This window comes from Tachysurus vachellii, chromosome 12, assembly GCF_030014155.1.
Source record: "Tachysurus vachellii isolate PV-2020 chromosome 12, HZAU_Pvac_v1, whole genome shotgun sequence".
NCBI classification, from domain to species: Eukaryota; Metazoa; Chordata; class Actinopteri; order Siluriformes; family Bagridae; genus Tachysurus; species Tachysurus vachellii.
This window is the reverse complement of record NC_083471.1, coordinates 24,748,485-24,762,961: the sequence shown is the minus strand read 5'-3', so window position 1 is coordinate 24,762,961 and position 14,477 is coordinate 24,748,485. Positions and strand designations below refer to the sequence as shown.

Here is a 14,477-nt window from a genome sequence, read left to right as displayed (position 1 = left end):
GGCCACGCCCCCCCCCCCCCCTTCCTTCCTGCGTCTGAACCCGAGGTGAAACCGAAATATGTGCTGAGGATAGAAAACAATTTGATTATTTTTATCTCTGCTGCGTCTCGCTGTGCGTTTTTATAGCGGGTTTGTAAAGAGTCTGAGAAAGACAGGAACGACAAATACGTCGTGGAAGTGATTTAAAAAAATATATAAATAAATAAAAAAAAGCGTGAAAGAGTTTACGATGATTAAGGTTGCAACCAAGGCATGCAGACAGAGTAGGTGTGTGTGTGTGTGTGTGTGTGTGTGTAAATATCTACCTCAGGAAAGACAGTGAAAAAGAAAATACAATGAAAATTTAAAAACAAAATGGGGGAGGGGGGGGGGTTTGGATAAAAAGCTTTACTAAAAGCTGTAATAGTCACATGGATCGCTTCCTAAACTCCTGAAACGTTCCCATAGTCATCGTTTCAGCTGGCGCCTCGCCTCGCCTCGCCTCTTCGCTCAAGGTTGTTTGGAATTTGAGCAGAAAACAATCTGACCTTGAAAAAAAAAAACAACACCAGTCTAAAAGTAGAAACCCTCGTTCTGAAAGCGAGCCGAAATCTCCAGAGCCGAGCGCCGAAACGTCGACCCCGAGCGGGACACGGAAGCGTGCGTGAGCTCTAATTACACCGTGTGTCGATGTGAGACGATGTAAAAGGACGCAGTGAAGAAGATGGAGGACTTTCACCATCAGGACAACGTTCACAACTTTATAAGGAACATCTGTTCGTACGTGCGACAGGGCGACGAACACGTATCGCTACACGCAGATATCAAGAGGTCCGGTTAATGTTCACATCGAAGTGTCATCTACGTGACTTTGCCCCGGGGGCATTTTAGAAATTGCTGATGTAAGATTTTCACGCACAACACTATCTAGAGTTGTGAAAACAAATAGAACCGTGTGAACTTAGGAAGGTGACGGTGACAGGAATAAATGCTCTGGACATCCGCCATGAGCAGAAAAGCAGCTGTGTAATTCAGTAATACAAACAGCCGATCACCATCCAGAGGCATCGCTGTTATAATAACTTCTTTGTTGCATAACAAAATGCAACAAATATTGTCCAAACTTGTCAAGGTCAAGTTAGCTTTATTGTCCTTCTGCTACATGTTGAGACACGCAGTGGAACGAGATGTCGTGTCTCACAGGTCAACGGTGCGACATACATACAGACATAAAACATAAAACAACAACGTAGCAGGGGGGCAGGTACGGACTATGCCGTCAGTACAAACAATACGCTATGTATTTGACAGATACATCGGCCGGAGCATAAATAAATAAATATATAAGTATACTATACAATGCTTCCCTTGATATTGTAAAATGTGCAACAGGAGGCACTCAAAGTCAAGCAGCTGGTAGCGGGCTAGTGCAAGATACAATGTGCAACACGAGCATGTAAACGTGTGTATTGTCTGTGGTTGTACAGCATTTTGTTTTTTGTTTTTTTTTATAAATGCTGCAATAACATCTCAGTAAAATAGCACACCTAAGCAGCATGCACATTTCCTCCTACACTACAGTAGGTGCCGAAACAAATCCGGTAGGTACTGAACCAAATGGGGCAGGTACTGAACCAAATGCGGCAGGCACTGAACCAAATGCGGCAGGCACTGAACCAAATGCGGCAGGCACTGAACCAAATGCGGCAGGCACTGAACCAAATGCGGCAGGCACTGAACCAAATGCGGCAGGCACTGAATCAAACGCGGCAGGTACTGAACCAAATGCGGCAGGTACTGAACCAAATGCGGCAGGTACTGAACCAAATGTGGCAGGTACTGGATGTTTCTTTTTTTCTGATTTCAGTATAAATAAAAAAGGAGCTTTGTTTTCTGGCTCGATCTTAATCATTAAGGTACTTATTTATCTAAACTGCATCTGATAAATTTGTGTCTAATCCTGAAAAAAAAAAACTAAATTGATAGATAAAAACGGATTGATAGTATTTTAAATTTAAATACAAAGAGAACATGTTTCCGCCCCCAACAGAAATGTTCATACTTGCCATGTTTCAGATAAAAAAAAAAAAAAAAAAGTTTTTCACTTAAATCTTTTACCTAATTGGTTCATACTGTGTAAACGAATCTCTAATAATCCGTCGTTATATCGTTTCAGAACCGGTGATAAAAAGTTACACAGCCAAAGCAAGAATCCTTCACTTACCCTCCGATCACACACAGGAAAAAGTAAGTGCCCCCTTGTGCAGTCTCCGAGCGACAGCAGACAGTCGGTGGTCAGAGGGCTTTATAAAGACAGCAGCATGAGAGAAAGCAGTCATTACGTTCCAGAAGCTGCTTATTAAAGACCACGGTGTGGTGTGAGAAATGAGCAGTTTACCTCAGGACGCTGGTGTGTAATAACACAGCGGTGTTGCCGCTAATAATTAAGTCATTACACCACATGATTTAGTCACTAAGCCTCTGATGGTGGGAGGGACCTCGAGGAGTCGCCGCCGCCGTCGCACTTTGTCCCCTCAACTCTCACACGGACACCAAATGAGAGCGTCAGCACATCTAAAACGCCACCGGGAGCCATCAAAATAAACACAACTCCTAGATTAAACCACAAGAACTCCAGTTTCTGTGCTTATAGCCACGCCGGATACAAACGAATAAAGCTGTGAGGGCCGAGGCGCTGCAGTGGCCGAGCCGCTTTACTGCTGAATTTAAAATCACTCCAGAGTCAGTAGGGGCTCCGTCACTGCTGAGTAAATCAGTTCAGATGGTTCAGTTCAGATGGTTGAGTTCTGTGATCGTGGAGGTTTGTTCATTTATACAGACAGACAAACAGTCAGACGTTTATATTCCGTTATTTGCCAGACACATTTATCCAGAGCGATTTACAATTTTATCTCAATTATACTCCTGACCGATTGAGGGTTAAAGCCAGTGGACACTTAGTGGACCTGAGATACATGACCTACCGATCAGCGGTCCGACATCTTAACCACTAGGCTACTACATCCCAGACAGACAGACAGACAGGCAGACAGACAGGCAGACAGACAGGCAGACAGACAGGCAGGCAGGCAGGCAGGCAGACAGACAGACAGGCAGGCAGGCAGACAGACAGGCAGGCAGGCAGGCAGGCAGACAGACAGGCAGGCAGACAGACAGGCAAGCAGGCAGACAGACAGACAGACAGGCAGGCAGGCAGACAGACAGGCAGGCAGGCAGACAGGCAGGCACACAGACAGGCAGACAGGCAGGCAGACAGACAGGCAGACAGGCAGGCAGACAGGCAGGCAGACAGGCAGGCAGACAGGCAGGCAGACAGACAGACAAGCAGACAGACAGGCAGGCAGACAGGCAGACAGACAGGCAGACAGGCAGGCAGGCAGGCAGACAGACAGACAGACAGGCAGGCAGGCAGGCAGGCAGACAGGCAGACAGACAGGCAGACAGACAGGCAGGCAGACAGACAGGCAGACAGACAGGCAGGCAGACAGGCAGGCAGGCAGACAGATTTAAAAATAAATAAATTAATAATTAATTAATTAATAAAAAGAAAGTAGAGCTCTAACAAATCCTTTCCTCTGGGAGTCAGTGAGTAATGGAGATCCCATACAGCTTCATGTAGAATAAAGTGTTTGGGTTCATAAATATAATAAAATCCAAACAGTAAAGATAAGCAGAGATAATCTGACTTTCGTTATATAAACAATATAGAACCTTTTGTAAATCTGCTGGGAATTTATAGTTAGGTTTTGGCCTAAGAAAGTCTCTACATCTGGATATCCGCTGAGCTCCACACATTCAGGCAGAGTGAAGAAGAACCAAGTGTATGATCCTGAACTGCTCAATCACATCACATCATCTTCCTCATACACCCTGGATCACAGAAACCCAACATTTACTCTGGTTATCAGATGAATGATTAACGCGCACGCACGGACGGCTGTCGGGATTCGAACCGGAGTCCTACGGTTACTAAAGAACGACTCGCCAGAGACCGAACGCCTTTAACACCGGTCACAGAGCAACTTCGGAAAATTCTGGAAAGATATTACCGCATGAGCTGAATATCAGGAAGGAAACCGTGAGATGAACTTCGGAGAACAAGGATATGGTGGAAGCAGGAAGAGAAAAAGCTTAGAGAGTCGCACGGGGTAAAAGGTTAGAGGTCAGTCAGAAAAAATAAATAGCGCAAAGAGATAAAAATCTCTTGATCAAGCAGGACAAGTGCTGTCTGATATTATATCTAACCACAAAGCCACAGAGTTTACTGAAGTGCTTCATATCAGTTACACAACTCCAATAAAACACAAAGCTACAAAAGTAAAAAAGTCTTGGGAAAAACTATACATTTCATAATAATTTAAATCTGTTTAAAACACCGACAGTGACGTTTTCCCTCCTGTTCGGTGGCGTGTACTTAATTTCAAGACGATGATAATTAAGCTACAAAGAATAAACGTGTATTTAAATCTAGAAAGTTCCACGTTATTCTGAGCAGTGAGAGTTCGTTTGCTGTGAGATGTCACTAAAAGCGTAAAAATCTTAGATCTGAAATAAAAAAAGTAACAAATGAGACATTGAGAGAGAAATAAATTTGGGGGGGAAAAAAAAGGGGGCCTAAAAGCGATACCTGAGGATCCTCGCGTATCCAAAGGTACCTTTACATGAAACCTGATAAAGATTTGGGAATCAAATTCTAGCATTAAACTTTTTCCCCCAGAAAGGGGGATTAAAATGTAAATCAAGTTAAAACTCCATCTTGGAAAAGTCTCCTTACTCAGTAATCATGTCTTTCTCACACACACACACACACACACACACACACACACACACACACACACACGGTTGGATGTTTGATTAACAGTATAGTCTCCCGGCGTCAAACAGAAGCTTGCGGCACATCTACAAATCATTTATCGTACCTCATTATCTGTAACATTCATGCACAGGAATGTCGAGGTTTAAGCAGATGCTTGACGTTCGGTTTGATCATCAGGTCGTCAAAGCAAAAAAACAAACAAAGCACAAAACAACGATGTCTCTAGAACACAGAGACGACAGCAGGGTATCCGTCTCTTCAGACCCTCTGGGATTAGGAGATTTTCGCTTGCTGAAATTAACGCAGAACTCGAGCGAACTCTGTGATATTCGGATATTTGAAATTTTCTGCAGATTTGTCCTGAGATGTGAATCTCTCTCACTCGCACATCTTCTACAGCTTATCCGAACTACCTCGGGTCACGGGGAGCCTGTGCATATCTCAGGCGTCATCGGGCATCAAGGCAGGATACACCCTGGACGGAGTGCCAACCCATCACAGGGCACACACACACTCTCATTCACTCACACAATCACACACTACGGACAATTTTCCAGAGATGCCAATCAACCTACCATGCATGTCTTTGGACCGGGAGAGGAAACCGGAGTACCCGGAGGAAACCCCCGAGGCACGGGGAGAACATGCAAACTCCACACACACAAGGCGGAGGCGGGGATCGAACCCCCAACCCTGGAGGTGTGAGGCGAACGTGCTAACCACTAAGCCACCGTGCCCCCCCAATTCTGATTCAATACTTTCTTAAAATATTACAATATTGCAGTTTTATTTATTTTATTTTTTTTTTTTTTACAAAAAGTTTTTGACCACAACAATTACACAAAAACTCCAGTCTGGATCGTCTGATTAATACGAAGTAATTATTAAGATATTCATATTTAATATCATTCAGAATATTAATTTTTAGTCATTTAATACAGCTAGAAACTAAAGCATCCAAGTTTCCAAATTTATTAATACAATCAGGAGTTTTCTCAATTTTCGACAAGAATTTCCTTTTTTTCTCCACTATTCCAAGTAAACGTGTAACAACTGCCATGAGACTCGATATCACAAGTCACTCGTTTTAAAGGGAAGATAAGAGAGAGAGGGAAACAAAAGAGCTGCCACTAAGTGAGCTGTGACGTGTCTCCGTTTATAGAGAGAAAAGTTTAATACATACATCTACTACAAGATGGACAGAAGTAGGTTAGGTTTATTCTCTAATCTTTAAATCTGTATTTTTATTATAAACCAGATTGAATCCACCCTGATGTGTAAAAGCTGCAGTAAAGTTTACACTTGTATCTTATACTATTATATTATACTATATTGCTCCAGCCTGAGACAGACAGACACAGAGCAGAGAAAGAGACGAGAGAGACAAGAGAGACGAGAGAGACGAGAAAGAGAAGAGAGAGAGCAAGAGAGAGACGACACAAAGACGGACAGAGAGACAGACACAGAGACAGACACAAACGGACTGACAGAGAGACAGACGGACGGACAGAGAGACAGACGGACGGAGACGGACAGACGGAGAGAAAGACAGACAGAGAAAGACAGACAGAGAGAGACGGACAGAGAGAGACGGACAGAGAGAGACGGACAGAGAGACAGAAGGACAGAGAGACAGAAGGACAGAGAGACAGAAGGACAGACGGACAGAGACACAGAGAGACGGACAGAGACACAAACAGGCAGACGGACACAGAGAGAGACGGACAGAGCGAGACAGACAGAGAGAGACGGACAGAGCGAGACAGACAGAGCGAGACAGACAGAGCGAGACAGACAGAGCGAGACAGACAGAGCGAGACAGACAGAGCGAGACAGACAGAGCGAGACAGACAGAGCGAGACAGACAGAGAGAGACGGACAGAGAGAGACGGACAGGAGAACGGACAGAGAGACAGACGGACAGAGAGACAGTTCCTGGAGTGTCTTTATCAATAGAGACGTGACCTACATCACCTACAGAAAGTCCTGCTAATAATAACAGAATAATCTTTTCAGAAATCCACACATGACATGTGACAGGAAAGCAGTGACATCACAGTCCACTAACAACACATTACAATAAATACATTAAACCTCTCTGTAAAACTAACCCTGTGCAAATAGGGCTTTATTTTCTACATTTATGGACGTAGAAAGGATGATGATGATGATGATGATGATGATGTTTAAGCCCAACATCATGCAGGTCAGTAGCATCACAGCTCCCTCCATGTTAGCATCAGGAGCTAATCAGAGCTTTTATTACTGTTTACACTAATTACACTTTATAACACCATCTAACACGTAGATGTAGAAATTAAACGTTATATACCGCTGTAAATAAACACACACAAACCCGCACACGTGACCGGACTGTTATTGTTGTTATTATTAGGGTTTTAATTCCTTACCTAAAGCTTTGTGTTGTTTTAAAGACTCCGTGAAGTGACCGAGGGTTTAACGGAGTGTGTTTTGGTCCTGTAGCTGCCACCTCGACCCCATTCACTTACACTTACACTCACACACTCACACACACACACACACAGAGAGAGAGAGAGAGCGGCTAAACGTGTGAGGTAAGACGCGCATGCGCAATGCGCTTTAAACCGCTACCGCCACGTTCGGTTCGCCTCTTTAAGATGACGTCATCTTTTCACGCCGCCTCCTAGTTGCGCGAATGGTTAGGGTTGCCAGATAGAATAATAAAAGGTGCGGATTTTAATCGCGAGACAGACAGATATACAGACAGACAGACAGACAGACAGACAGACGTAGATAGATAGATAGACAGACAGACAGGCAGGTAGATAGATAAATAGACAGACAGATAGATAGACAGACAGATAGATACAGACAAATAGATAGACAGACAGACAGGTAGATATACAGACAGACAGACAGACAGACGGACGGACAGACAGACAGACAGATAGATAGATAGATAGATAGATAGATAGATAGATAGATAGATAGACACAGACAGACAGATAGACAGACAGACAGACAGATAGATAGATAGATAGATAGATAGATAGAGACAGACAGACAAATAGATAGACAGACAGGTAGATATACAGACAGACAGACAGATAGATAGATAGATAGATAGATAGATAGATAGATAGATAGATAGATAGATAGACACAGACAGGTAGATAGATAGATAGATAGATAGATAGATAGATAGATAGATAGATAGACAGATAGATAGATAGATAGATAGATAGATAGATATTGATTCAATGTTATTTTCTAACAAAGGAGGGCAAGTGATATTGTTTATTAAGATTATGTTCTTTATTTTTTTATTCGTATTAATTTATAACAATATTTTATTTTGCTGCAAATCCGTTTACTTTTATTTCCCCTTTTATACAAGCACATTCTATAAATTTCCAAAATTTTGTGGTAGAAGAGTAAAAGTTTGGGGAAGAACCACATATGGATGTGATGGTCAGGTTTCTCGTACTTCTGGCTATATGTATAGTGTACTTTCATTTCAATGGAAATCATTTCGATTCTACAATCAGCTGTTGAGAATTTGTAAACAAAATCTCTTCCTTCGATCACTTAAACGTGACGAACGTGACCTTTATTTGTGAAATGTGATTGACAGATTGATTATTTTGCATATTTATTACACTGATCTACTGTTAACAGTGTAACAGCTAATTCAGTCTGTAGCCTGTCTATGGCTATTACACTTTACCACACTAATAGAACAGCTTAAAAATACAAATAGAATATTGGTAGTCACCTACTTTAGGTAGTCATCCAGTAGTGCAAACCCCTAGTTGTGTGTACAGTATAAGCAATGTTTAATACTCTAATTTTATTAACCTGCATTATGCTACAGTATGGCGTGTGTTAATACATTGTCATAGCTACCTATGGTTCCCATAACCTTTAAGGTACTGTAAAGTGTGTATTCTTCAGATTAAAGCTGTTCTTAGAGATTTTGGTAGTGAAATTAGTGACTTCACACAGACAGTAACCCGAGTTTAGGATCGCTGCTGTTGGCCCGAGGCAGCAAAACTAACAACTGTGTCTTTGTTGTGGAAAAAAAACACCGTTTTATACATTACACATTTGTAATGCAACACTTATTAATGTTAACACTTAACATTTGTGTTTAATGTTTAATACATAGAACCGTTTTTTTATTTTTATCTTCGAAGGATGATTCATCGCTTTTACTGTTTATTTGTACCTAGTTAATGTAGTCAGTTTGGCCTAAATGTGTCGTTCTAATCATTAAAGATATCTTTTTCCGAAGGTTTTTTTCTTTAATCAGTCGTGCATTTATATTTTAATGATTACTAATTGAAATGCATCCTTTAATATCATAATAATCAGTAACATCAGTTAGTGAGACAGGTGAAAAGGAGTGTGAAATTGTTCATGACACTCAGGTTTACTGGACAACCCATAGGAACCCTACAGGAACATCATGGAGTTAGATGATGAATAAGATTGTTCTGTTCTGGAGATTTAGTGATAGCAAGCTCCATGTTCCTGAGCTCAGGTTACTGTCTGTATGGAGTTTCCCATGTCCATGTAGATTATTTGTCTGTTCTCTCTCTCTCCCCCTAAAAAAAACCCCAAAAACTGGTGGATTGGTAGGATAAACTGCCCCAGGTATGAATGTGTGTGTTTAGTGCCAGAGTGTACGCCTGCCTTGCATCCGGTGCTCCCTGTATAGGCTCTGGATCCAGCAGCACTATGAAATGATCAAATGTTTGTACTAATAATACAATAAAGGGCTCATTTGGTGCAGTGGTGGCTGACGGGTTAAGGCTCCGAGTGGTTGATCGTAGGATCGGGGTTCAAGCCCCAGTGCTGCCAAGCTGTTATTGTTGTTCCCATAAACAAAGCCCTTAACCTCACTGCTCCAGTGGTGCTGTATCATGGCTGACCCTGCGCTCTGACCCCAACCTCCAAAGTTAGGTTGATGTTCTGTAATGTACTGTAGATGTGAAAAAGTAAAGGCTTCTTCTTCAATCTGACCATGTCTTCTTCACATATACCTCAAGATCTCCGGCGCTCCATCTGACAACCACTGGTGTGGATGGTGTTAGACATGAGCTCAACATGACATGAGCTCGTAATGTAATTGTAAAGTTACAACTTAATCTTATTTAAATGACTAAATAATAATAAACTTTGATGTAGGGGGGCACGGTGGCTTAGTGGTTAGCACGTTTGCCTCACACCTACAGGGTTGGGGGTTCGAGTCCCGCCTCCACCTTGTGTGTGTGGAGTTTGCATGTTCTCCCCGTGCTTCGGGGGTTTCCTCCGGGTACTCCGGTTTCCTCCCCGGTCCAAAGACATGCATGGTAGGTTGATTGGCATCTCTGGAAAATTGTCCCTAGTGTGTGATTGTGTGAGTGAATGAGAGTGTGTGTGTGCCCTGTGATGGGTTGGCACTCCGTCCAGGGTGTATCCTGCCTTGATGCCCGATGATGCCTGAGATAGGCACAGGCTCCCTGTGACCCGAGGTAGTTCGGATAAGTGGTTTTCTTTGATGTAAATTCTAAATGTAAAAATCTAAGCTGGGACCCATTTGGTTAGGATTTAGTGATGAAACATAACCGTAACTAGCTTTTTATTTAACTCTAGTTCCATAATTCTTTTTTTTTTTTTTGTTGTTGTTGTTGACCTTCATTGTTTTGTGTCAAAGAAACCAAACAATCCCCTGAATACAACCATCATAGAACCATAGCAGCACTTCTGGTCATTAACAGAAATGGTGTTTTACTTTGAGAAAGAGTCATTTTCTAAAGTAGTAAAATTACTTGCACTAAGAAAATGCAGCGTGTTTGAGAACATGTAGAACTCTTCAGGTTCTACACAACCATCGCCTGCTCTTGAGGATCTGGACATTTCTATCCTCAGAGGCTGCTTGTTCATTTGTTTGTCATCTCAAGGTTGGACAATTATAACTCGTTCCTGGCTGCTCTTCCTCTGTGTGTAACCCAATCTGCTTCCAGTGGCTTCCTGTACCAGTTTACTTCGGTTTAACACCCTGGTGAAAAGCCACAAAACCGACCAGCACTTAACCGAACCCAGCTCTTCACCAGGTTCCCTTTGAACACGTAGCTTTCTACGTCACGTCGTCAGCGGATATCGACGCTCATCTGATAATTTATCTCCTTCAGTTCCGTATAACGATTTATGTGCACTTTTTTCCTCTGGCACCCAAATTAAAACCCTTGTACAGTAGCATTATTTCACTTGAAACATCACTTTGCTTGTTTTTTCCTCCTTTGTAAGTCACCTCAGTTACCTCAGGATTGCTCATTGGGGATAAACAGAAACACATTTAAATAAAAGTCTGATATTAATCTTGAATTTTTTGCATAATATTAAACTTTTTGTATTATGTTTATGTTTTTTGAAGCTGTCTTGTGACGACGTCCGTTGTTAAAAGCGATATACGGATAAACTGAACTGAAAAATCTGAATTTGGAAAAAAAAAAAACATTACTGCAGCAGCATGGGTGTAAATCCCGGGGTGTTCCGAACTGATCTCTCGGATGCCCCCCCATCCGAGGACTGGTTTCCCCCTCCAAAATAAAGAAAAAAAAATTATTTAAAAAATATCTCACTCTCTATTGTGAAAAATATATGTATGTATACCTAAATAATTGTGTAAATAGAAAAAAAAAACAAACGCAAAAAATGCATTAATAAACAATTGAGTTCCCCTCCCCTTCCTCACAGTGGTTTGACCCACTGCCTGCTTTCCCAGTTCATCACCTACTCTGTACACACGAGTCAGGTGTGTGGCTGCGGCTCAATTAATGTCGAGCTCCATTAAGTAGAGGATTTTATTCACTTTAAATAAAGCGATTCTCTTTAATGTAGTTGATGCAGACTCGTTTATAAATTAGTTGCGGTAAAAATGCTGATTACGATGTAATTTTCCATGAATCTGCTATATTAGCGATTACAATATGACTTATCTAGTTAACGTTAGCTTGTTTACAATAGCTTGTTTACAATAGCTTGTTTACAATAGCTTGTTTACAATAGCTTGTTTACAATAGCTTGTTACATAGCGCACTGTAACTAACACGCCAAAGCCGCTTGTTTACAGGGTTCCCACTCTTTTTCAGAGATACTTTTCCAGGACATTTCATTCATTCATTCATCTTCTACCGCTTATCCGAACTACCTCGGGTCACGGGGAGCCTGTGCCTATCTCAGACGTCATCGGGCATCAAGGCAGGATACACCCTGGACGGAGTGCCAACCCATCACAGGGCACACACACAGGCAGTCACGCAATCACACACTAGGGACAATTTTCCAGAGATGCCAATCAACCTACCATGCATGTCTTTGAACCGGGGGAGGAAATCGGAGTACCCGGAGGAAACCCCCGAGGCACGGGGAGAACATGCAAACTCCACACACACAAGGTGGAGGCGGGAATCGAACCCCCAACCCTGGAGGTGTGAGGCGAACGTGCTAACCACTAAGCCACCGTGCCCATCCAGGACATTTCAAATTTAGGAAAAAAAAAGACAAGGATCTCAGATTCACAGCCTAAAGTAGTATCTTAAATGACATCTTCACACAGAAGTCTTAAAAACAACGTACACTTTATGGCTATTACTTAACTATAAAATTAGAAAAACACCAGATACACACACACACACACACACACACACACACACAGAGAGCTCTTTCAAACGAGTCCTTCAAAATACTACAAAAAGAGTCCTACAAAATTCCTTTATTTAGGAATAAAGAAAATGACGGTATTTATGACGGTATTCACTTTCACAAACGATTCGTTAATAAATGCATATTCAAAGAATATTCATATTCATATTCCGGCTTTGTTTGGAACTACTATGGTTAGTGAAGGATAGAAAGGAAGTCACTTAACTTCTTGTTTAGTGAACTGGTGCAAAAATCAATATCACATTTGCACACGTGTTTTTAAGTTTATATACTGTAAGTAAACCTATTATATGTTATAGGCCTTCGCCTCATGTTTACAACACTAGTCTGTGCTGCACTTTGAGCATGCAAATAATTGTTCAATGTATGATTCACTGTGCATCGCATCAGTAGAATATCTAATTTTGACTTCTTATATATCTCATAAAACAGGTTTGTGGACTGTGTGGATGGATTACTTTTAAATGCAATTTGTCGTGAATGAAATTTCAACATTTATAAAATAAAAAGACAGCACACATTAATACCCTTTCCTTTCTCAGGCCAATGCCGTCATGCATGCTTTAGTTTGCTGTACATTCCCCTTGCACATGATATTCAGATTAACAAGGTTAATATAACCTGCTTACCCGTCACCATTTGCTGAAAACATTCGAGCACTTAAACCATTCCTAGCACCTGAAACCTCCAACACAAGACGGCGTCATCCGTCACAGCGAGATTAAACAGCGTAACAAAAAACCCGTCAAAACTCGGTGTCCCTGAACAGAGCGCTTTCTGTTACTAACGTTAATTGTTTCGATCAGTTGTAAACTGTTCTTTAAATGATCAAGAACATTTAAAAATAATAATTTTCCAGGACAATTTATGTTTTCTCTCATTTTCCATGTGTTTTCCAGGACTGGAACATTGGTCATGAATTTTCCAGGATTTCCAGGACACGTGGGATCCCTGTGTTTATCTGTGCATTTACTAAATGATCACTGTGATACGTCCGAACTGACCTCACTGTATTTTTTTTGTATAATCGATTTCTATTCTGTTCTTATGTGTCTTAATTAATTTTAAATAAAATTTTGAACCTTTTTTTAATTCCTTGTTTTTATTGTTGTGATTTTTTTTGATGATAGTTTTACTTTCTTTATGTAAAACACTTTGAATTACCATTGACTGTATTATTGACTGTATTATTTGTGTCCCCCTTCAAAAATTGCTCATGAGAAATATTATATTTATTGACCCCCCCCCCCCCAATACTGTTAAATGAAACAACTGTTAAATGTCTTTTTCTCAGTTTAGACAAATTTACTGAGAACATTAAGTTTCGAACCGATTCTACACCAATTAAGGTATTCCTCCCAACATGGCAACCCAAAAACCTAGCCAATTGCACTGTATAAGCTTTTCAGGTGTTTATCTGAATAACCGAAGAGCTTTGACAGTGTGGGCTGTAATGAGGACTGCATTAGAACAGCTGAAGCTGTGTAATGCTCGTCTACACGATATGTAAAAGATGTTCTGTATATTATTCATCATTCTGGGGATCTTGGGGGCCCCCTAATGGACACTGGCTGCAAATAATTGTGATCCAGAACACTTTTTTTTGTTAAAACGACCTTCGCTTAATTCAGATCATTTCAACCTCGGACGTCTTTAAAGGATTTGTCATGAATCATAGACAACAGATCTGTGGGATTCTCACCTTTCCCACAGTGTTCTCAGGGAGAAAGATTAACGCCGCTGGTTGATAAATTCCTAAAGAATTTTCCCATCTCTTTCTTCTCTTATTAATTAACCTCGATGTGTCTTACTCGTCTGTTCGGAGCGAGCGGCTCGGCCACGATATTCCGCACAGGACAAAAGACAAACAAGTGTGCGAACCGATTTTTATTTGCACCTGCAGAACAAACTGAACACAACTTTTAAAATGCAAATGAAACTTCTCAAACTTAAATGATGAAAAGTGCTA

At 41.3% G+C, this 14,477-nt stretch overlaps 1 protein-coding gene across 4 annotated transcripts in view; it reads right to left on the bottom strand.

Annotated features, from left to right (window-relative positions):
- Positions 1 to 7,370, bottom strand: part of slc39a14 (solute carrier family 39 member 14) — a 28,365-nt gene extending 20,995 nt beyond the window's left edge. For 2 of the 4 annotated variants that reach the window (XM_060882946.1, XM_060882943.1), the window contains exon 1: positions 7,228 to 7,370. The gene's annotated coding sequence lies outside the window, so the exon portion shown is untranslated. Of the gene's footprint in view, positions 1 to 2,203; positions 3,017 to 7,227 lie in introns of those variants that run through there. The other 2 variants (XM_060882945.1, XM_060882944.1) reach the window with 2 other exon arrangements.
- Between the last annotated feature and the right edge of the window lie 7,107 nt (positions 7,371 to 14,477).